The following is a 25,126-nucleotide window of genomic DNA, read 5'->3' on the forward strand; positions in this document are numbered from 1 at the left end:
TAATCTTACGTTTATATCGAAGTATGGGTCTATGAAACACACGCGTTGAGCAACGATCTCCTCACCTGCAACAAAAAGAAAAGAGTAATAACATTAGTAATAATGCAACGCCTATACGACGAACAATTATTATAATAAGCTTCGCGCGAAAGCTATCAAACCGATACAAACAACCGGCGCAATAATACTCGCTTATGTATACAGAGACACATCCGGCCCACTTTTGCCCCGAGAGAGGCAATTAGCGTATTAACTCGTTGCATCGAGATAATCGCATTACAGCCAGGGGCTTCGCGGGTTTACACGTGCGATCGATCGGTATACTGTAATATAAGCCGGCCAGGAATTCGCGTGCGGCTCTTTCACGGTCCAAGGCGATTTTGAGGTTAGGGTGGACGTAGTATGCACCGGTTGCTATCTAGGATGGATTTCGTCGTTGAAATTACCATCCACGTGCGTGACAACGAAATTCGCTTTGGACGAGGAGACGGAGAGGGAAAAAGTGTGCCTGATGACCTTGCGCTACAGGTTGTCTCGACTGAATGAAGCTTTCGAAAGCAGCTTTTACGCGCGCGAATTTTCTTGAGTAACGATCGTCGAATTTGTGAGTTAATTTTTTTTCTCTTACTTCACAATGGCCTGTGTTTATAACATCATCGGAGTTTCAACCTCGATAAGTCGCCTCGATCTCGACTCAACAAAGCGACATTTGCATATAACAGCGGCTTGCACAATGCGATGAAAAAACCTACTTTCGAAAATTCGCGATTGATTCACTTTCAAGCTCGCACCTTTCACCCGAGAAAACGCATTCGATCTCTAATAAAAGCCCGTAGGGAAGTACCGTAAGCTTCCACCCCATAAATCGAATTAAAGAGACCGCAGCCCATCGACACGCAGTAGTGGCCACTTAGCTCCTAATCTCCGGCGAATCGCATACGTGCTTCTCACAATCCTATCCGGGGCTTATCAGCGCGGTGTCGCGAGACTGGCTTAATAGAATATCGTCGGCGATACGGAGAGCCGCAGAGTCGACTGACTAACGAAGCGGACGTTTATCATCCCCTCTTTTACAGCTAGGACGTTTATGGGGGATAAATAACGAACAAAAGCGCGTGGGACGTATCGCTTCCGCGAGCCGGATTCTTTTTTTTCTACGCAGCTGTGCAGCTCCTGAAGGATTCCGAGTATAATATACAGTGTCGCATACGAGATTTTTTTTTCCGTAAATGTATTCCCTTTCGATTCCTACTTTCACGTGTGCGTTTATAATTGCAAAGCTATTTTTTAAGCGCGAACGAGTTTGTTGGGTAAAAATTCTAAGCCAGTTGTCGTTCTTCATAAAGTCGAGGGGAAAAAATGAAGTAGAACGCGTCGGATATGGCAAGACAGCCTCTGGTTACGCAAATTCGAGCTAAAAAATAATATTATCTAATGTCCCTTTCGAGCATTATACGCACCGAGAAAAAACAACGAAACCAAGTGGCAAACTAGCACAATCACGCGAGATGACATAATGCGCTTCGGCGTTATGAGCTGCGATCTATCCTCTCGATAAGCTCCTATACATCGAGACAGAGAGGGAAAAACTCATCCCTCCCTCGTACGTCGATTTATGTCCGCGCGATCGTTATTGATAAACCCGGCCACCGTATTATCGCTAATGGGATTCGACGCGCGGTACAGAGGAAGAAGTGGACCGACTGGTAACCGCAGCGGCGGCAACTCGTCGTTTATTGGCGCAGCGGGGAATTCATGTAAGGGAAGGATTAATCGACGGGCCGAATCCAAAAGTTCAGAAAATTCCTGCAAGTGCGTGTGGGCATATCTATATATAAGCGCATGTGCATGCGAGAGAGACGCGTGTACGTCGGGGGGATAGAAGAGGAGAGCCGCTGCTGCGTCAGTGGCTAGGTCACGGTCAGGGCGATGGCCTCTCCTTCTCTCTCTCTCTCGTCGTCGTTGTCGCAGTGCCACTAACTCTCCGCGTCTCCCGCCTCCCACTACGTGTGTATGTGTGCAGATACTGCGGGTTCTCTCCTCCCGCGACGTCTGCGATCTATAGATCTCCTGCACTCGCTTTTTTTCGCTCGGATGCTGCTGATGTATGTTTGCAGCGTACGATTGTTGTGACGGCGAGTTTAGCTTCTTTTTCAGACTTACACTTTGAGTAAAACCTCTAAAAGTACACAACGTCTGACCAGCGGGCAAAAAGCGAGGGTTTTTTGTATCCCGTGGACAATTGCTCGGCTCGGTGAAAAGAGCATAGAGCGTATACCGACAAAGCGCCCGAGAGGCGTCATAAGGGAAACTTCTTTGAGAGGCCCTACCTGCCGCCGCATGGACGTGTATACGTGTACACGGGCGAGTGCAATTGTGTATGGAAGGAGAGCGAGCGAGAGAGAGAAAGAATAAGTAGCGGAAAAGGCACAGGCAGATCCGACACGCTTCCATCTGATCGTCACGCTTCTTCATTCTCGAGCCGTCCGCCGCGGCAAGAAGCGCCAAATTGGCTCTTCCTTATAGTCGTCTCTCTCTCTCTCTCTCTCTCTCTCTCTCTCTCTCTCTCTCTCTGTGCGGCTGACTTTCGTTCCGACTTTATGCGCCGACCGTCGTGTGTGAGATATTTCATGGTTGTTGTTTAGGATGGATGCAAGTTCAGAGCTTTGGTATTTTTATTATCCAGTGCGAGGTTGAGGATTTCTTTCGCGACGGCCTCGTTCTGGTTACAGTCTCGTCCTTAGTCTAGAGCGTAAGGATGATAGCAATATGACCTCGAGTTATAAAAGCAGCGGCTAACGATGACATAGTTCTCTCGGAAACGCGAGTAATTTTATAGGAAGTCGAGGATATCGAGTCATTCCAAGAAGCACACCTTCATCCTCGCGTGAGTCCCAGCGATTAACGAAACTCCAAACGATTCAATCTCTCCTCTCCTCATTGCTTTCCCAGCCAATAAAAGCCCCGAGAGAGAGAGAGAGAGAGAGAGAGAGAGAGAGAGAGAGAAAGAACCCCCATCATCTAAAAGATCCTCTCGCAGCCTCACAGCTGTGTGTATAACACAGCCAACCTCTCCAGCTGGCGCACGTAGCACACGTAGTAGTATATCCGCGATAATCTGCGAATCCGGGCGTGCAGCGGACTAATTACCCACTTGGCGAAACGAGCGGCTGCTTCTTCCCCCCCCCCTCCCATCGTTGCGCGGAGACACTGTGGTGTCGCCTCACGCGAGCCCGTCGCACAGGTGCAACACGAAGCTGCGGTTGTCGCGTAAACGCAATTAGCTCTTTTTGATTCACGACATACACTCTCTTAATTCGATATGAATGAAACGACGACGATGACTTTGTTTTTCCAAAGCGGTCCGTTTTTCTCTCGTCCTTGGGAGGTCGTCGTTTGTGTGTTACCTGGCGCTTTTTGTTCGCGACGAGAAAAAAGCTCGTGTACGAGAGCGCAATAGGAAAATTATAGGTATAGCGCTGGACCTTGTGCGTAGAGCACTGCATGCATACTTGCGCGTATCACTGCGCGAGGGCAATTACTCAATGCGCACAAGAACGGAAGCAATTTTTCAGCAATGTCTGGAGCAGTAATGTGCAACCGATAGTCCGCATAAAATATTAAACGCAACGCGCACGCGCTGCTGGATAGATTACGTGTATAGGCGCGCCGGTCTATACGGCTAGCTCCGTTCGAGAGCATTTGGGTTAATCGGTGCTAGCACCGCTGCTGCATGCGTCTATTTATTTTCCCGGCGATGGAGCAACGAAATGGCCTTTTCATCGAGCAAACGCACTGCAGCCTTCCCAAAAGAGTCTATTGTTGTATGCACAGCCTATAAAGATTAAACGCGATGGATTAGAGGTGGATAGCTTAAACGATACTTCATTTCGCGGATTACGTGCGCGCAAGAATCGCTCCTACGTGCCCGAGCCACAAAGGAAAATTTTCATTGCAGACTGCGCACACACCGCAACTGCTGCAGTTATTTTCTCGCATTATTCCGGAAAAATTTGCGGTAGCCGAGCGCGCACATGCGGCTATGTGTGTACGAAAGGACGTTGCGCAATGTGTGTGTGTGCTCTCGCGGTTCTTCGAGGAAGATTTATCGCGGCTTTGTCGAAGTAGAAGACTGACGGACGGCTTGATTGGGATGAGGGCATTTAATTGCACCGCGTGCAGTAGTGGAGAGAGGGCGTAATTGCTCCCCCCCCCCCCTCTAGAGCCGCGTAATTGTGCGAAAATTTTCGGATTGCGAAACTATTTGCTCGATTTGTCGATTCGGACGAAGTGCGCTTGATGACGTAATTAGGAGATATTTACGTGGAGAGCGAGGGGCATGTACTTTGCTCACGGGCTATCTTGCTCAGTATGGTTGCCGCTTGATTGTAGTCATTCGAAGAGTAGTGTAGAATGGAGAGCGGCTTTTACTTTTTGTAATGCTCTAGGTGTAGAAGTGCCTAGGTGTGTCACAGACGCACACGTCGGTATGATTATGAACTTTTTAATTTGATTAATTAACACATATTTATCGATGAAAAATAAATACGTTCATAAGAATCATTCGAGAAACTGCCGACAGTGGCGCCACTTTTTTCCGCGCGAGCATGGACGTATTATTATCCGTTTTCCGAGTTAGTATAAGACGTGTACGGAATAGTCACGGACATCTTTGGTCGACTGGTAGAAAATAAGAGGAAAAACTGAAATTCTTCGAGTGCTGTGCACGAGCGTCTCTCGTAGAGGTATAAGGTGCCGACCGTATGGTATATATGGTCGGTATATAAAAATGAAGAGGAATTACCCATGGATGCCTTGAACCATACCGCACGGCATGATTCTCGTATGAGAGATTAACGGCTCGATAAAAACAATAGAGAAATCGTGGAATAAATTAAGGATAGGTGTTCCTTTTTTTGCTTCTTCTATAGGCTCTAGTCGCATCAGCGTTTATTGATCAGAACGCGCGGAAGTTGGGTATACATATTAAGAATTGCGCATACATTTTCCTGTTAAAGTGTTTTTTTTCTTCTTTTAGACGAATTTTAATGGTTTGTTGCAGATTTTGAGTTTGAAAAGACTTTTTTTTTTTAATGTTAAATTTAACCAATGGCTTCTACTTTACATTAAGTTATTCGCTTCAGTAAGTTAATAGTTAAATAAACATTATTTATTATTGTCTAGAAAAAATTTTTTTTATTTATTTATTTTTGTTTTCACCAAAATCTTGAAGAAGAGCCTAGTTACTAGAAGAGACAACAAAACAACACGAAAAATCGCAAAATCCAAGTCCTCGGTAGTATAGTGGTCAGGCGAGAGACCGGGGTTCTATTATGCGAACATTAAGAATATCGACTAAGTATCACTATCTAAAATAATTTAGTGTACACAATGAGCCCGACTGTATCGAAAGAGCGCGCACTGGATACTTAGTACCTCAATCGTTTATGTACTTCGATAGCACCGGTTACATTACCTCACCCAATAACATTCCCCTGCTATACCATTTACCCAGACATAGTTCAAACAAAACTATTTCTACCTCATTACCGCCAAATGAAATTCCTCAAAAATATTCCACTGTCATTCCTACTCACGATATAAAAAATAATTATAAAACCAATAAAAAATACTGGTGACTCGCAGACGACGCCAAGCGATTAGACGACGTAAGGCGTCGTCAATATAGGATACCGCTTAACAACTAATTCACTGTTTCCCAGCTTTAATAGAGTATATATTTACATCTTAGTACTATTGTATCAAGCTATTGAACTTCGTTACGATTCAGCGTTACTCTTTAGTTTTATTACTCCGACAACTTAACTAATTAAGTAAAGATTTTTCGGAAAATTCCGTACTCTTCCTTTTTCTCTTATTTAAGATAATGCTCTGTAGTTTTTTTTTATTCCTTTTTTACTACCACACACATATTGTTAAGTAGATTAGCACCATTGGCGGATTTGTCAGCGATACCACTTTTTTTTATTTAACGCTTATAACTAGCTATCACCCATAATGTATAAGTACGAGATGCCCCTCAGAGGGCCATGTAACTTAATTTATTACCGATAAGCACCAGGTTTTTGTTGATGCTTCATTTGCACCTGTAAATTTGTATTTTACTGTATAATCTAAGCAAATAAAAGTCTTTATATAAAAAAAAAGAAGGTTCGATTCTCCGCCAGGGAGGTTAAATTTTTTCTTTTTTTCACAAAAGCTGTACATTTTTTAACCTATAACTATTAAAAAGACGTCGAATCCTAATACAATTTTTAAATTTTGTTCATATACTCATCGATCAAACGTGTAAATTATCTCCATATCAGTAAAGTTCTTCAATACGACGTTTTGTCAGTAAAAAAAATGCTCTCAAACAAAAAGCCCGCTCTATAAATGGAAACAGATTCATATATAAAGTTTACTTTATCCGTCAGACAGCAATAACCGGAGACCTTGCACATCTCGGTAATTTTAGGTCGAACCTTTGACGCCTCCATATGCTGTGTGTGTACCGCGCGTTGGATCGAAAATAACCGCTTCTCTCTCTGTACAGCTTACCGCGGAGGGAAAACTGCCTTTTCACGAGCCGAATAACACGTGTTCGCCATATGGTCGCCCACGCGCGAAATGAGCCACGGCCGCTACTTTAACGAGGGAGAAGATGAACCGGCATTTTCTGTCGGTAGTAGAAGCCTGGGCGATCGAGACCTTGAAATTTGATGGACTGTTTTGCTGTTCGCGGAGGTGTGGCTTTAATTATTTTTTTAGAGGTTTATTAGGCGGTTGGAATTTTAGTGGAGAACACCACGGGTGACATCATTTCGCCATATCCAAGCTGTCCAAATATTGCGATTGGCACGTCAGTCATTTCCGGTTAAACATTTCTCTTTTTAAAACGTTTTATTAGAAAAAATACGCGCGAATAACAATTATGACGAAAGAATTATATGTACACCGAGAGATTGTCGCTAGTCAAATTTAGCCAGACACTATATAAACGGATAGATAAATTTAGTCCAACGAGAGACGACGACTCAATGGATATAAAAAAGATGCAACGTAACACCCCCGCCGTTATTAATAACGCGCGTGGCGCAGACTCGCCCGTCTCATCTCGTCGTTTTGGCGAACGGCCCGCTCCCGCGACTCTGACGAGAGGCTTCATTCATGATTTTCTGTCTGCTCTCCGCGCTCAACGAGCCGAAATATCTTTTGGCTTTTATTTCCCCTCTCGGCGCATTATGCACCCGGACATTCGGACTTCAAAGCGCTAGATTAGCATTATATCAACTGTGGTACACACTCTTTCCGAGGAGATCACTTTGCAAATTAATTGCGTAACGTAATCGACGAAAACATCCCTAACCAAATCCAGCACTGATACTGATTACACGTCGGGGACTTATAAGCGGTTGCGATTTCGGTTTCAGTAGGAGGTCACTGCAGAACCGACAATTATCAAATAATAATACCAACAAAAAAAACACTATGCGATTCGTTACAGTGAGACTCCGCGACGAATTCCTCGGAGATTCTAGGCTTTTCCGCGCTGCTGCAGCTGGGAAAAAATTACAGACCTCGCGAGCACAATACAGTGAGAGAGAGATAAAGCCTCTGCGGACAACTACCAGTCGCCTCTGTCTCTGTGCAATAGCATCCTGCGCACTACAGCAGCCGGGAAATTCCGCGGGATGAAGATACTCGTGTATTATCAGAGAGAGAAAGTCTTTTGCAAAATGCAGGAATTAGCGCGGTGTGATTAGGAAACGTCGCACGTTTAGTCCAATTCGATGGGAATCGTTATTACTCTCTACTTCTGAGTCATGAATTCAAACGAAGATGAAAAACACAAGCAAGTATATAATACCGGATTAAAAAGCTATAGAACAATGCATCACTTAAACGCGGAACAGCTCCGCACAAGCAAAACAAACAATGGCCCAATTAAACTCGGCGGCATAGCTCCGGTTACACTTACGGAAGTCATCCACGCGCTCCTAGTCTACTCTCCTATAAAAATCGAGCAAAAAAAGAGAGGAAAGGGGAAGCAAAAGGACGTAAGTAGAAGCATCTCGCGGCATAATGGCGACGTTGACGACTTTATGCGCCGAGCATTTATAACCCTGCGCGCGCATAGGCACGTGAATAATCGTCCCGTTAATGTGCATTAGCAGCTCGCTCGCGAGTCCTCCGGCCAGTTAGGATTAAGTTCTCCGCAAAGCTACGGGGATTAGGCCGACGTATATGCGTGCGACAGGATTCTCCGCGGGGTTATAGAGAGAGGAGAGAGAGAGAGAGAGAGAGAGAGGGAGCATTCATCCGGCGGATTACGCTCTCGTCGCCTAATATTTCTCGGCGACGAGAGCTTCCGCATTCCGCGAGTGCGCGCACGCGTGCAGGATATATGCGGCGGGGTTAAATGTGGATTGCGCTTGATGCGAGGATGGATGAGGGTATGAAGGATGTTGAGAGGAGTCGTTGGGTTGGATGCTCGATTGATCGGTATTGAAGGCTTTGATGGATTTTTGCGAGTGGATGAGCTTGGCTTCCCTGGTTTAAGGTAAGCACAGCAAAAAAAAAAAAAAGGAACAAATCCATGATATAATTTTCGTAGAAACCTTGACGTGACCGCAAGTAATCCTATGCAAAAAGCAACACACGACACTGACAATCGGTACGTGCACGCTTTTGCCTTCAGCGTCGAAATAAAAAGTGCGCGCAGACACACGTAAAGGTATATCAATCGAAAGTAACGTCATACACCATGTAGCCATATTATTTTCCAAACAGCACAGCAGCAGCACGACCTCATCTCAACGCTGCGCGAAAATCTACTTTCCACCATCAGGGGGCCAACCTTCGAGGAAACACTATATTCTCGCATGTCGCTATGCTGATTTCTCCTTTTCCTCTCCACAGTAGTCTCCGCCTTTTCATTACAATAATCTTTCTCGAGTGTCACCCAGACTCCGGAGCGGGAAATCTAACTCTCGGATATTCCGATTAACCTCAGCTGACGCTGCGTGCAGTATACCGTTCGAATGAAATTTTCATGCGGCGTACGCGCGTTCCTGAATGTCTGAGTGCTCAACTTTTTGCGCGATGGAATTCACGTGGGATATTATTAGCTCGAAAAGATTTTTCGCGGGAGTTATGCGAAATTTTGTAACTCCGCGTCTGTGTACACGCGTTGCGCAATTTTTTGGTGTTTGCGGCTTCATGTATATACACGCGACAAATTTGCTCTCGATAAGCAATTATCGCGAAGCGAATCGTGTAATTAGCTCGTTATGTCGCTTAATATTTCTATTTTCGACTGCGCGGCTAAGTAGGCATTAGAGCAAATCGCAATAATATAACCTACCGGACCATTAATGCGGCTGTCGAATCGTTATCTCTGTGCCTCACCTGGAACAGAAAAAAAGAAGGCGTTTATTAGCAGTGATAAATATTCGAGGCTTATCTCGTTACATAAGTTCGACACTAAAACGCTTTTACTTCGAATTTATACGTTCGTTCTTTTTTTCATACGCCCCAACACGCTATCGATCATCCGAACTTTCTATACGGCCACCGATCAAATGCCCGGAAATAGAGAGAGAGACACAGCCCTTTCGATACTTTCCTGTATATACTATAAGTGTAACGTTATCTCTTATACGACGAACTTCCTTTCCGTTAGAACATAACCTATAAATCAAACAAAGCATCGCAGGCAACAATCAGCGAATGAATCAAACCAGAGAGTCTAGAGAGACGATCGCCTACTCGATCCAGATTCGCGACTCGACGGCGCGCGGCGTTATTATTATTTACGGTCCAGATACTATTGGCGAGTGTCGCGCAGCGGTAGCAGCGATTTTCTCCGCGGGAGACGCTGGCTACTTCTTCTTCTTTTTCTAGGACCTACCTATTGCGGTACTTCAACGGGGGACGATCGGATGCTCAGTCAGTACGTTTAATTGATTTTTTTTTAATTAGCTTCCTTATTCGAGACTGCACGCCGTGAGTAATGATTATTGTTGGTTTTTAATTAATTTATTGTTCGGTAATGGGTTTGAAATTGAGAGCGGTTGAGTTTATTTTAGATACTCGCTCGCTTGCGGCTGAGTAACGATGATTACTCTCGAGGAAATAATCGTCGATAACCTTGGCGTAAAATTTACCTTCTGCACACAAGTGAATACAATATAGTTTATCAATTATCCGCCGATATAAGCTCGTGCGCCACAAAGTTACAGTTATACTCCGAAAGAGCAGGAATTACCCAACACAGAAAATAAACTATAAAACACGCATCCCGCGATCTAACGAAGTCTCTTATATCCAATTACACACCGCTAACTCTTTACCCCATCCATCAGTTTGCGCCTCTTTTTTCACCGCATCCGCACGAGTTCGATCAGCAGCAAAGAGCAACGAGAAGACGGACAAATGAGATGCGACGGCTCGAAAGACTCTTGAGGATTCCGCGTGCGCATGCACCTATGTCTCTCCGCCGCCGGAGTTACGCGTTTTTGCGAAAGCGACAGCGGCTTTTTTAATGAAGCGCGCGTGATTCGAGCCGGCCTTTTTATTTTTTACTCACTCTCCGCGTAGACTGTAAGCGCGACAGCCACCGCCGCATACGAAATTCACTTCCTCCACGATGTATTCGGAATACGGCGTGATCCTTTTAACTGGAATTTATTATGCTCTCTCGGGGTCGATGATCCGGGAATGCTCTCATAAAAGCAAAATTATTTCTTTTCTTCTCTTGTTTTTGTAAAACGTGATGTATCTTACGCAATTTCGGAGGAGAAGAAAAAAATTGCTTGCATTCTTCATTAACACCGTTGTAGCGATACAGCCGCGCGCAATCGAAAAATTGCGAAACGATCCATTATTCCTTCCACCTCGAGAGAGGCGCTTCTTAATTCTGGCCGAACGAAAAATTAATTGGCAGCTTCGCTAGATATACACTCGCGAGATCGACCTTTCGATTTCGCCAATCGTGTTCCAATTGCAACGCGCTCGCGAGAAAGTTCGATTCCTCATACTTACACACACACATCTATACACACTCTATTCGCGAAAAGACTCTCGTCAGCGCGAAATTTTCCGATCGTACGTCGTCTCGTGTTGCGAAACTCGTCGATGCGAGATTGTGCGCTATTGCGAATTTCTCGGAGGAATTTGAAAAGTTAATATTTGTCGCAGATTTGTTGTTGACGCGAGAGTCGTGTGCGATAAAGAAGTGAGAGAGTGAGAGAGACGTTTGGAAATGAAAATTCTTTTATTGTCACGCGCTCGTGTGCTTTTATTGCGAAATGATTCGCGCTTATCTGCGGGTGTATGCATATTTCGCTTGGGTTTTTTCGAAAATTTCCTGCATTTCTCATTGGTCTGATGCAATTCGAGAATTAATCGAAATTTTTTATAATCGCTCTTTACGCACGCGAAAATACAACAAATACACAATTTATAATCCACTGCGTTACTACACCCCGATATATCGACACACGGCAATAAATAAAGACCGATAAAAACGTCCCACTCGCGAAAAAACCGTCGCATTTACATATCACCCCGTACAAAAGAAAAAAATACAACTCGCGAGAGAGCAAATCGATTCCCTCTCATATCCACTCGGCACAAAACAATAAGCCTCATATCTGCGATTCTCAATAATGAACGAACCATATCGCCTCTTTCTCTCCTCGCCCTCTCTCTCTGCCGTTCTGGAAAAAAGGCTAAAACGCACATAACTCTCAGCGAGCTCGCGCGCGCGAGAGAGAGAAGCCCGGTAGTCCCGTTCGCATTAGTTTTATCGCCGGTCACTGTCACCGCTTCGTGATATACGCGCTCGCGCGCGTAAATTACGTCCCGCTGTAGCGGCCTACACTGTGTGTTGCTTTTCGCTCGCAATTACGAGTTTTATTACGACCGCCGCCCCTGAGAAAGATCCTAGAGAGCCAATCTTCGTTATTTATGGATGGATGATTCGTAGGTTTATCCTTTTTTTTTTAATTCTCCGAGCGGCCGTCAAAGGTCTCTAATACAGCTGCGCAAGCGGTAGCGATATTGAGAGCGATTAATAAATCCTGCGGCGATTAGCGGAGCTTCTTTGGTTCGTAGAGAGCGACGGGGGGTTTTTTATTTTTTATTTTGAATTCCGAGTGCTGATACGACGAAAGGAGGTCTGGGTAATTGAAAACGTCGAATTTTATAAGATTGTGTTTTCCTCGCGAGTTATTTCGCAAGCCGATTTTGCGAGCGAATCGCGTTTTGACGAAAAATTATAATGCGCGAGTGAAAGGATAGTCGGGTATATTCTATTACGTGCGCGGCTTGTGAAATTCTATATTATTCAATTGTAAAGTACTATGCGAACTTCTTTTATTTTTAAGTTTGGAAAGAAATTGAATCGAGTGTACGCATTGATTCAGCGCGTGTGTAACTGAAAAATCTGCAGTGCTTTCATCCGTACACCGAGAAAAATTCAGCGATAGATCCAGACAAATTGTCCGTAATAAAGGCCTAAGTGTACCGCGCGAGGCTTGTTATAAAGCAGTTGCATTATGTACTCTCCAGCTAAATTATTACTAAAGACTCTGTTAGTCTTGCATCACAGCGACGTCGATAGATTGTGATTGATTAGATGTCGTAAATCCGAGGAACATATTTTTATGAATCCGAGCGACATTTTTCCATACCCAATCGTTATGTAAGCAGTGTGTATCTTTGATGATCTCGACAGTGTATGCATTCGAAGCAATTTGTTTCATTTATTCGAGTATTTTTTGTTCTAACCGAGGAGCGAATCAACAGGTTGTAATGAACGAGACACGAGAGGGACGATGTCTATAGAATTTTTAGCTAGAAAGTATAAACACTCGGAGAGAGAAAGAGACAAAAAGCATCGATTACAGAGTGTAACAAAAGGCGGTGTACGTCTCGTAGAACGCGAGTCGCCGCTGCTTTCTATGCGCCGAAAACTTATAGTCATCGACGTCTCTTGTGTGTAGTGTACCGAGTAATTAAGATAATATCGAGACGCTTGTTTACAATCGACACGATTCACGCTGTCTCCCTCAACTTCCTGACTGATGTATCGGTTGAGAATCTAACGATCGGATGATCTAGTGTTAACTTAACTTCATTTGTCAGAATTTACGCTCTGAAAATAGGTCAAAGTTATACGACGCTCGTAAAGTTCAGTTGTGGAAAAATCGGCCGGTTTTCAGAATATTAATTTAATAAATCGTTTTACGCTGACCCGAGCTATCGCTTAAACAGACTAGAGATAACGTATGACTTAATTAAAATCAAACGTTCTACAGCAGTTTTTCAACTAGATTCGAGCATTTTTCTATCCGATTCGCTCTCGCGTGACACTTAATATCTGTATATAAGGTTTCAAGTGTATAGCTACAGTAGCCGGTAATATACCGATTCACTTACACTGCGAACTAGGTTACAAAAAATTGTAACTCACTCCACGGCGACGCGTGAAAGTGTTTAATGTCCTACACGTTATACACACGCCATCTTTCTCTCGCTGTCGAGTAATTTCATTTTTACACGCGAAAACCTGAATTTTTTCTCTTTCGTTCGGTGTCGCAAAACCGTATACCTATGAATTTCTCCGCGTGACGAATCTGTTTTTGAACATTTTCGAGAAACTGTCTAATAGCCGCATTATGTATTTATTTTAAAAAGTAAAAGTACAAAAGCAGCGCTATGCGATTTCATAAACCGATTTCTCAATTTTCGGCGTAGCATCGCGTCGATTCGCGCCAAAGGAAATTCGACACACTCATAAACCTGTGGAAATCCAAGCTCTCCGATCTGTATACGTGTATAGTATAAATATACACATCCACAATAAAATACAGTCGACGTCGATGAGGCAAGCGAAAGAGAGGGTCAACCGACTGTGTCGAGGCGGCGGCTCCTTCCGACGACGACGACGATTGGGTAAGAGACCTGTGAAATTGCGCAGTGAGAGAGGAGAGAACTGCAGCGCGGCATATAATTTGCCCGACTTCTCCGGGCTCTGATTGTTTTTCAATTTTTCGCCGCTGAGCCGCTCTCTCTCTCTCTCTCCCTCTCGCTCTCTCTCTCTCTCTCTCTCTCTCTCTCTCTCTCTCTCTCTCTCTCTCTCTCTCTCTCGCTGAGGGGTACATTATGTACTGTTTCTTGTTCCGTTCGAAATGGAGATTTTGTAATTTGAATTTGAATAACAGAGATGATGTTGCTGTACACCGGTGCATATAATAGTTTTGTTTTTTTCGCAGCTGCTGCTGTGCGTCGGGGTGGAATTTATTTGGGAAAACCGAGAGATCGGTTGCCAAATATCGTTGAACTAGTTCTATGCATCGATAACAATGACAGTAGATTTAATAACTCGGTAATCGGAATTTCACACTCGACTCGCTCGAGATGTATAATCGTGTTACGCGGGCGCGCTCGTCTAGGAAGAGAGTCGCTCGTTCTCCACCGGCGGAGAAAAAAATAAACGGGATGCGCTGCGGCGTTACGCTCTGTTTGCTCGCCGGTGAAATTCGCCGCGGTGCTCCGAGAGAGCTGTAAACTACGGTAATTTCGTGCGGCTGCGCGTGTGTTGTCGTCGTCGTTGACTGTAAAGATATCGGTAAACTCGATCGGCCGATTTCGAGGCCGAGAGCGATTTTTTCCGACCAATTTGTTTTCGGATGGATAATACCGATCTCTAGCACGATCGAACACCGAGATATGTAACCAGGGCTCATTTCCTTGATTATTCAAAATTATCTAATCTGCAAAAACAGCCAATAACACACACGATCGGTTCGCGCACATACCGATCAAATCGTTCTCCAAACGCAAGCGCGCGTAATAACCGGTTTTCCAACGCTCGTAAATTCAAACATTACGAATTATATAGAATATCTCTCTCTCGCTCGCGTATAAGATGTAAACATCGAAAAAGCCTCACCGCGACTTATCACGTCGTTAAATCCAAAACAGCAGCGCAGAGCCGTTGAAAATCGATGCTCGCGTATAATAGGAAAAAGTATTCGCGAAAATAACAGCAGCGCGCTTACACACACGCACACACACACGTATACTACTGTTCTTAATGCTTCGGAGTCGGGCATTAAAGTTCCCTTTTTTCCAGCATTCTCGCGCGTATTTATGTATTCCACGACGACGTGAGCGGACAATTAACGCCGGGGCAATTATGTCTGTCCCTGGACTTGCGCAAACCCTTTCGGAGGCTGGACCGCGAGAGCATTGGAGTTTGCTTGCTCAATGCGCCAGCGAGGGGCGTTTACTGGGTCTATATAGCGCATACGCGCGTGATAATATAATTGATATGTGCGCAGGGCTGCTTTTTTGCGCTTGGTATAATGTCGATTTGTTGTTATAGATTAATTGAATTTTCGAGCTGGAATTATAATTTCTATAAAAACCAGGCTGTAGACGAGATACTGAAACGGACCTTTCTAATTGTCTCCCGATTCACCTAAAAGCAAGTTTCCAAACTTGATACTCGTGTTAAGTCCGCGAATTCCCGATGACTTCGTATACACAATTACCCAAGACACACCAGCTGCAGTCCACTACACTGAAAAAAGCCTCCTCTCTTATAAAAGTGCAAGTGCGCGCATAATGCGCCTGCGATAAAACGTTTAATGCGCGATATAATATTTTTAGAATCGAAAAGGCCGCACGAGAGCTAGTGTTGCAAGCGGCTCTCTCCTATTTTCATGCATTTTTCAGAGCGCGGGAGCACGCCAGCGGCCTTTTTTATGAATCATTAAACGGACGTTATACTTCGGCCCGATGTGTACGCGCACGTATTCTCATATGGATGCACTGCTCTCGAGGATATGTTAGGACTGAGATATCTGAGCATTTATTTCGTTGAAAGTGAAACGTTTCAAGGGTATTAATTTTAACTATTTAGAAAATATATGCACGGGTTGATCGCTTCGCAGAAAGGAAAACGAAAACCGAATCTCCGCTATATAATATGCAACGCGATGAAGTTTCCATCGTCTCGGTGTTTAAACATCAACGATCCGTTTGCGCCTCGGGTCTTTCTCGCCGTCGAGCCGTTCCGTGAAATTAGTCGTAACGTGCATTTTCGCGTTAGCTAAAGGAGCCGTTGTTGTTGTTATTATTATTATTATTATTATTATGTTACGATCGAGAGTATTGTTCGGCACAGATTTCGGAAAGGTTACAAAACGCGAGCTGTGTCTCGCGAAATAAAACGAATCATTAAAATTCCTGTCGGACAAAAAACCACTTTTCCCGCCACTGGAGTCTATATCAGAAACGAAGTTTGGATCGATGCGGGACGAAAAAAATCTCGTACACGTATATAAGAGAAGAAAAAAAATGGATCTCCGGGAACATAACCATAACTTATTTAGGTATGCGTATAGGTATAAAACCGAACGGGAGTAAGATACTAGACGGGGAGAAAAAGCAGCGGCAGAGGTGTTGAGCAAGTCGGCTCTCTAAAAACCGGATACACACACGTACTCGCGGAGCTCGCGGTATACGGAGGCAGGGTAATTAGAAATTTAGAAAACTGGATGAAAAATTTTCCGCGAGAGCCGAGGCCGTTCAGGTATTTAGGCTAATTGTTCGCGCCCGATCCGCATGAGTTTTGTTTTGCTTTTCTTCTATTATTCTATATGATTTTTGTTATTTAAAGCAGCGTCATTTCAATAAAGAAATCTTACCGACTCGAATTGTACCGAACAATGCATCGCGCATTAGCATAATAGCACTCGTTTCCGAATTCTCTCACAAAATAAATTAAGAATTACGCGATGCGTAAAAGCTCGGCTCTCCGCTGTTATCTCTCCCGCACACATACGCACACAGTCCTGAGAAAGGAAAAGGAGCGACCGGAGACGATTTCGACTCGGACACTCGTGGGAATTCCATCCCACTCTCCTGCGTACTTTTACGTTTCATTCAAGAAGCCTCGAGTGTGACGCGCTAAGTGAGTTACCGTCGGAGTGATACTTTCAACGAGAGGTTTATCTTATCCCTTTTTTCCAAATCGTCTCTTATACTCACGATTTTACACTCGAAATCCCGATGCCATATAGGAAGTCGTGTACGAGTCTCACCTGAAACAGATAAAAACACGGGTTCGTTAGTATAAACAGAGAAGTATCAATGCAGTGAGTTAAAAAAAAAAAACGCGTCCGGAATTCCTGCGTAACTGGATGTCTTGCGCAACAATAAAGCGCGTTTCTGGCAACTTTCACGTACCCCCTAATTCGGTCGCGTTATCATGTGCGCTAATTCGAGCGAGAAGCTGCGAGAGAGAGAACAGAAAAAATTCAAGCTAATGAGCTACGGCACACACGTGCATGTGTGTATAACTGTATACAGGACACAATGCGAGTTAATACACGCCCGTGTGGACATTCGGATTTTTGGGCCAATTTCACGCTCCGAGAGCTTGAAAAAAAAACGGGAATAGGAAGGCTTTCTCACGAGACTCGTCTCGATGAAGACTTTTCTTTACACACAAATAATAATTTTACTTTGTATATTGATCAGATGGTTTATTTCTTCATCGAAATACGGGTTTTCCCGGGAATTTTCAAACGCAATTCGATAAAAACTTTTTCCCTTCCTTATCTCTCTCTCTGCTCTACGCACAGCGAGTTTAAAAGCGCCCTAGCTCGCTCGTGTATACACACACACACACACACACATACACTTCACGACGTCGGCCCTACGGGGCTTTTTACCTTTTCTTTTTTATCTCGCTCGCGAATATAACCGGAGCAATAAAGCGCGCGCCGTTACGTTCGCGCGCGAGTAGAGCTTGCGAAACGGGGAAAAAGTTTCGCGCCGCTACTGTACACAGAGCGAGACTCGAAAGAAATTGCCAGAGAGTTTTTTATGTGGGTAGTTTTCAAGGTTGATCCCGTTTTGTATTTTGCTGTCGTGTACTTTTATTTTTCGAAAAAAGTTGAGCAACGTGGAGGAGAGTGAGAGTCGGAGGTGTATACGCGATGAAAAATTCAATGATTCGAAAAAACTTTCGCGAGAATTTCGACCTCTGACACTGCGGAAATTTCTCGCGCTTATGCATGTGTGAGTTCGAAAGGGAAAATCAGGCGCGTCTCGGAATGTCAATTTTTCATTTATGTCGTTGCAGCGCAGCGACTCTGATTTATCTCTGTTCTCCATTACAACTGTGTGTAGAAGCGGCGAAGCGAAGCCTAAAACTCTCGCGACGAGATGCGTTTTGACGTTTGAATGCGCGAGACATTGTTGTGTCTATATACTTGTACGTCAGTATACTCTCGACGGTTGTATTTGCATAGGTAGAAAGCTTTTGTTTGTATATTACTCGTATGAACGTTTCTTTCTTCTTTTCGCGAAGACAATTAATCTTGTGCTTAAACGCTTGTAAATTACTCAAAAGATAGTTCAGAGATCGCCAGAGGGTGTGATTATACATTAGAACCGAATTAAATCCTCTCTCCGCAAATCCAGAAACTCTCGAAAATCTCCACAAACCCCACATGTTTACGCAGCAAAATCCCTTCCCGCCAAAAAAAAAAAAATCCAACCGAGTCTCTCTCTCGCGTGATAGCATAAATCGGTCGACCGCATAGCGCAGCTCGTTAGCCGGCATTAGCGCATAAGTGCTCTCGCGGATTAGACTCTATCTTCTCTCTCTCTACAACGCGCGAATGAGTGTCCCTAACGCTTTAATATTGCGCAACGCTAATACGATTACATCCGCGAGCGAACTTTATACGAGCAAAGGAAAAGGCAAGAGAGAGAGAAAGAAAGAAAAGGTGAACGAACTCGACGAAGCAACGCTTAGCGCGCGAAAACGCGCGTCAGGTATATGTACGAATGCGTGTACAGAGAGAGGCTTTGTTTACCGCGCACTCGAGAGAGCTACCCTCTTTCTTGAGCTGCGCATTTCGTGCGAGGTTCTTTGTCAAAGAAGAAGAAGTAGCTTCTTTCACGAGTGGCTTTTTACGGACTACTGCGGCTACTTTTCGTCTTTTGAGCTTTTAACGCTTCTGCTGGAAATGATCGTTTTTTATAGTATAAGTACGTTGAACGTTGAAAATTGCGCGGAATATTATTCTCAAATATGAATCGCAAAATAATTCCCAAGCGGATCACGGATGCAGCGCGTACGACACGTCTAGAAAAGAAAACCGGCGACAATACAAGCCCAAAGTCGGAGGTCATCGCGCGCGAGTGAAAGTCCATATTGTGATATACCTACACACACACGCGCACGCACACTCGTTAGCCGCAGCAGCGTAAAAGATGTTATCTCAATGTCGCGCCAACTTCCCTCTCGTATAATACACCTCGAGAGCGGACAGTTTATACGCTCTGCGTTCGCGTCTAATTGAGGATCCGAACGAGCTTTTCCGGCTTTATGGGGGTATACCTTTGCGCATGCGTATATGCCTTCGAGCTCGTGATATGAGCTCTGGGATATCGTATAGTGATTAAGCTTACGATCGCGCAGGGATGATGTGTTGTTTCTTTACTGCTGCGGCTACGACCGCCGGCTTAATTTGAATTCGACTTTATTTATCTTGAGCCGTTGAGAGGTGATCTCTTCCTTTTTTTCGAGACTGATTTACGGCGTTAATAAAGGTATATAACGACGTACAGTATATAACACGTGATCGTTATACTTTCGTGAGTGTAATTATGCCTCGCTCGATTCAATTGCCTTAGAGGATGGAATTATCAAAATTTTCGAAGAAAAGCGCTGCAGCGGACTGATAAATAACTCGGGAGAGAGAACCTTGAACCCAGCGAGTAAGCAGTGGCATCAATCACGCGGCGCGAGTCCATAAATAATTCAATCTCAATGAAATCATCTCGTTTCTACCTTTCGAGATCGTATAAAGGATATAAACATGCGGAAGACCTCGACATTTGGCACACACACACACACACACACACACACACACACAGGACGGCCTCGACGCTCGGCAGCTTTTTCCTATAAAAATATATATCCCCGAGAGAGGCAATTCGCGCTTCCAGTGGGAGTATAAAGCGCGCATACGGCGTAGTTGTGGACCTTGCCAAGAGGATTACAATTTTTAACGTCCAATACACTTTGTATACATACACAATAAATACACGGCTGATGGAGCTGCACCAGCACCTGTGAGTCATAGAGCCAACGAGTTTGTATCCGCGTGTTTGCGAAAAGTAAAACGATCGCGTTCGATAAATTTTGGTGAAAAAGTGTGTAATGTGTACGCGTATACGAAGCCACCGACGACGAAGAAGGCGGTGGTATTATGTACACGGTTCACAAAGGCGGCGGCGAGAGCTGGTCAATCGGATGAAATTAGCCACGGCTCCGTCTCGAGAGTATAAGGTCGAAGAATGAGGATTTATGGGAACGCGCCGGAAGCCTCTTCACGGGACGAGTCTCTCACTCTCGAGCGCGCGAATGCGCGTTTACTTTGATCGTGCGCTTCACTTTTCGCGCAATATACCTATATTATATACTGTGCAGCTTTGCGGATTTTTTACGCTGCATCGTTACAGCGTGTATAACGTGCTTTTGTTGAATAATGAGGAATTTCAATTCCATCACACGTTGCACAACGCGCTTAGAAATTTAGGCCACCGAACTGCATACATGGAAGAATACCAAGATCTTTTACATGATAGCAGTTATAATACGAGCGGACCAAGCAGGCAGCAACGAATTGCGGTTTCATAGGTGCTGCGACCGGGCTATATGTGCTCTCTGCTCGCCTAACACTGTTGTGGAAAACGAAGAAGTGTCTGTACGCCACCTATCGTCGGTATAGCCAAAGACTACAGTGAGCCGGAGTGTAGAAGCCAGTTCAAAACTAAGGCTCGCGCAACCCTCCGGTCTTAACCTAATCCTCTTCGTCCCATTGTTCCCCCGGCACCACAAGGCCGCGCAATCTCCTCCTCCGCATCAGAAATCAAAATCAAAGAGCATCGCTTCTCTTCTCCTGTCACCCAATGCATCAAAGCCATTACAAACCGCGTTCCGATGCATCGTGCATCTAAGCGATTCAGCGATGCGATACACGTATACCTACACTATACATAGGTATACAGCACAGCTGGTGCATTAGTCGGCGAATGGGCCGATCTGTGGATTTCACTCTCGATGTAAGACTGGTTGCGTATAATATATAATATATAACCGTGTAGTCGATTTCGTTATTTTCTCGCGAGAGCTCGCGGACGGAGGGCAGAAATTGAACCCGAAGCGAGAATGAGATTGCGCCTTTTGATTTCACCGAGTGTATGTGCGTGTGCTTTTTTCTTCTTAATTATGTAGTAAAGATGTGCCGAGAGGAGGTTCAGCGCAGTTTCGAACGAAACAAAGTCTCGCGCCGCGCAGCTTTTCAATTATCAACGCGCGAATTCGAAACCGCAGAGGCAGCGCCAAAACGAAATTATACAGAGATCTTGGAGAATTTTTTTCGAATTCAAAACTACGTTGCGTATGCGTGTACGTCGATATTGTTGTTCTCTCTGGGGAATTGCGGACGCGAAAATGAGATTGCGTGGAAGTACGCAGCCTTATATACGCGCGCATAATGTATTTTCAGAGGTGGATTTTATATTAGAAGAAATAATTATAACGCGCGCGGATTTATATTGTATATGCGAGTGGGGATGGGCTCTCGTGTAATTATACGCGGGTAATTTCGGATCTGGATTTATGACTTAATGAAGGTGAGTTGTGGGACGCTCGGTTGATTTTTCTTTTCTTCTTTTAATCGAGTTTGCCGTAGAGCAATCTAATTTACGAAGGACTTAATAGGAATTTCGTCAGCAAATTAAAAAAAAAACAAGCATGAGATTTATTTTTATTACAGCAGCTTGGCTGATGATGGCACAATTTTTACGTTACTCGTCCTCGCAGAAAGTATACACAAATCGTAAAAATAATCGTCGGTTAATTTTTTTCCAGCTAATGAATCGCACTCGCAGTTTTGCATTTACACCAAATTACCTCACTCGATCAAACCAGGCGTATACGGCTGGTAAAAGCTACCGAAAGAGCGTATACCCACACGCATCTCCCTCGTTATAACAGTCGCGTTCAGAGGAATTTATCGCTATTGCGGAGTCTGGAAATCGATTATCGCTATATCCTCGAAAGTGGAGGAATCCGTGAACGGGTATTCGAAGCATCGCAGAAAAAAGGGTGGAAAGTCGAGGCCGTTTGCTTCGATGGAATCTTTCCTATTACTTGTTGCTGGAGTAGTCGAAGAGGAAATTTCAACGGATGCGCAGTTCAAAGAAAGAGAAAGGTAGCTTCGATTCGAGAATTTTCGATTAGGGATGCTGCCCCGCAGATTCAAACGGTGGGAAGTGCAAGTGAGAGATTTTTTTTTGGTCTTTGGAACGAATCGGGGAGAAAGTGAAATTCGTCCGTCACTGGGTCTTATGGAATTTCTAGCAAATCGCTCGCATGTAAAATTAAAAATATAATCAAAAACTCATGCGTTTCTCCTCTCTCTACATCCTCGGCGAAGAAAATTATTTTTTACAGACTGCAGCCCAAGTCAAGTGTATACAACGCGGCAGCAATAACACGATAAATCTTCAACTCGACAATTTTACAGCCTCTCTCTCAATGCGACACCATTACCACCACGAAATCGACGAGAAAAGAGAAAAATCCCGTCGTTTCCGAGCATGAGAACCTACTCACAAACACCATCCACTCGTCCCTCGACGCTTTAAAAGAAGAGCCAGGTATGATCCTTCCCTTAGTCGCGGCTGCACCGTCGGGGGCTCGTAAATTTTCGGCGGAACACAGGGACGCGACACAGCACACAACAACCTGCTCGTTTTTCCCTCCTCCGCTGATCTGTGTATACCTGTACTTTACGGCCTGTGAAAACTATCGCCGGATTTACGAGCAAAGCTGCTTCGACACTTTAACCCGGGGATTACACCGGATTGTTTACGTCCTTGTCTTGGACGGGACTTTGAATTTTTTCCTCGAGGGGGAGGATGATGCGGCTCGAAAGTTAGGTAATGGATAGGACGAGAGCCTGTTTCTCAGCTCTGAAGTCCAGTTACGCAACCGAATTTCAAATTCGAGCTGCTCTTCGGGGTTAACGTCGTGATCGGAAGCGAAAGTCGCTATTGTTCGAATTTTAAAACGCAGCCGCAAATTTCAACGGCGGGAAATTCAAAAGTCAGCGTAACGATTTCGTTACACACGAAGCCGATGTGGAACACTCGGAACGGCGGCGGCTAATTATAAAATACCGAGAAACGTTGCTTGCGCATCTTTTATCATCCGAAAAAATCCTTCTTGGCGGCGCATGCGAGATTATGCTAAGCAGTCGCTTGTACGACAGCGCTTTACGTGTTTACATGGCACACCACGACAGCGGCACTTCTCTCTCTCTCTCTCTCTCTCTCTCTCTCTCTCTCTCTCTCTCTCTCTCTCTGCGCCGTCTTCCTCTCCTCCTTTTGTGTATAAGCGCACGACGCTCTGAATATTCATACGTTCAAGTAGAGAGAAAGAGGTAGAACGTCTCTATTTCGTTAAAAAGCTTCGGGGAAAGAGCAGCACTCTGATATCGGCAATAATTAGATGCAGCGATGCCTCGGCATTTACATCGTAATTGTAGGTATAAAGTATCCGAAATGAAGTAAACGCTTTTTTCTCCTGTTCGCGCTTATCTCCGCGAGCTTACATATCGAATTGTTTCCAACAAGTGTATTAAAGTGTCGTCGTCGTACAAACTCGTTCTCGTTTGTGCGGCGGTACATGTAATAATAATAATCGAGAGACACAAGCAGTCGTTGAACTTATTCCGAGGATTTAACGTGTGCAGACGCGAAACAATATTGGAACTCGTGTAGGGGGCTTCCGGCGATCAAAAACTTCCGCGCGATCTATATTTAGGAGCAGAGAACGCGTATAGGCATAATACGTCCGACGCTTCGGATTATTCCGTTTCCCTTTCCGGCTCTAACTGCTCTTTGTGCAGCGGACTGCTGCTGCTGCAGCTGATGTGTCTATAAGTGAACTGTTTGTTGTCGGAGGAAGCCGAGTTCTCGCGGCTACGCGAGCGGTCCTTTCTTATGATTTCTGGTTATAACGGGGGTTATGTGTCTGGAAACTCTTCCGAGAACTGCTGGTATAGTGATGGGATTCGATGTACTCGATTTGTTGAATCTTTTAATAAAAAAAATGGAATTACTTAGAAGCAATTCGCATCACTTATGTATTTAGTAGGTCGTGTACCACCGCAAGTCGCAAGTAGAATTTTAGTGGTCGAACGGTTAAACTGACGCATTCTCTCCCTCAGCCAGTCCTGAGAAAATGAAGCTTTGTTTTCTGAAATTGCACGTGGTTACAGGCGAAGGTCTACAAAGTATATCATATTTACATAGAATGTCTTCGGTCTACAGACGCATGAGGTTATACCTCCTCTTCTTTTATTATTCTTTCGCTGCGGCGAGTTTATACGCGAATCTGCGTTCCCGATGCTCCGACCGCTAACTGCCGAACCGCAGCCGCACGAAAATTACTTCTCGTAATAAAAATTTCCCGGACGATCCTCCGCGAAGGACGACTTTATATTTTTGCGGTCATCTGCTATAAAACGCATGGCATATTTCGATTCGACGAAGATTTCCGCTATAACTTTTGGCGCGAAATTCAAAACGCTGTCTCGAATCTCAAAGTGTGAGAAAAGAGCACACCGCAATCACCGCCTTCTCGCGACACGGCTCTCCGCTAATTACACACTACCTACACCATTTCCAATCTCCTCTCCATACTTTTTCGCCGGGGCGCATTGTCATGCAGCCGCGCGCAATTATTTTTCCCGCTCGGCGTCGAAGAAGAAGAAGAGGAGAGAGAAAAAAAACGAACACGAGCAAGCCATCCCATGCGGCTATACCCGTTAACTGAAAATTCCGTCTAAGCGCGACTAACGGTGCACGGCATTACAGAAACGCTCGCGCGAGCGAGTGCTTTTTGTCGCCTCGATGCAACTGCGTCCATTTCTCTGGAGCGAGAGCTAGAGACTCTGCTCTGGCAAATCGAGAGAACTCGGTCTCTTTTGTTCGTGGTTAATTTCGAGGGAGAGAG

The 25,126-nt window shown here is 44.6% G+C and overlaps 1 protein-coding gene across 11 annotated transcripts in view; it reads right to left on the bottom strand.

Annotated features, from left to right (window-relative positions):
- Window positions 1-25,126, bottom strand: part of LOC100123436 (trichohyalin) — a 105,389-nt gene that overhangs the window by 18,459 nt on the left and 61,804 nt on the right. Inside the window, exons 4-6 of one of the 11 annotated variants that reach the window (XM_032597781.1) lie at window positions 17,068-17,120; window positions 9,373-9,411; window positions 10-65 (exon numbers count right to left, since the gene is read on the bottom strand). The exons of 7 other annotated variants lie outside the window; for them this stretch is intronic. The gene's annotated coding sequence lies outside the window, so the exon portion shown is untranslated. Of the gene's footprint in view, window positions 1-9; window positions 66-9,367; window positions 9,412-17,067; window positions 17,121-25,126 lie in introns of all 11 variants that reach the window. 3 more of the 11 variants (XM_031926660.2, XM_032597779.1, XM_032597780.1) reach the window with 3 other exon arrangements.

Source organism: Nasonia vitripennis, chromosome 3 (genome assembly GCF_009193385.2).
Source record: "Nasonia vitripennis strain AsymCx chromosome 3, Nvit_psr_1.1, whole genome shotgun sequence".
NCBI lineage: Eukaryota > Metazoa > Arthropoda > Insecta > Hymenoptera > Pteromalidae > Nasonia > Nasonia vitripennis.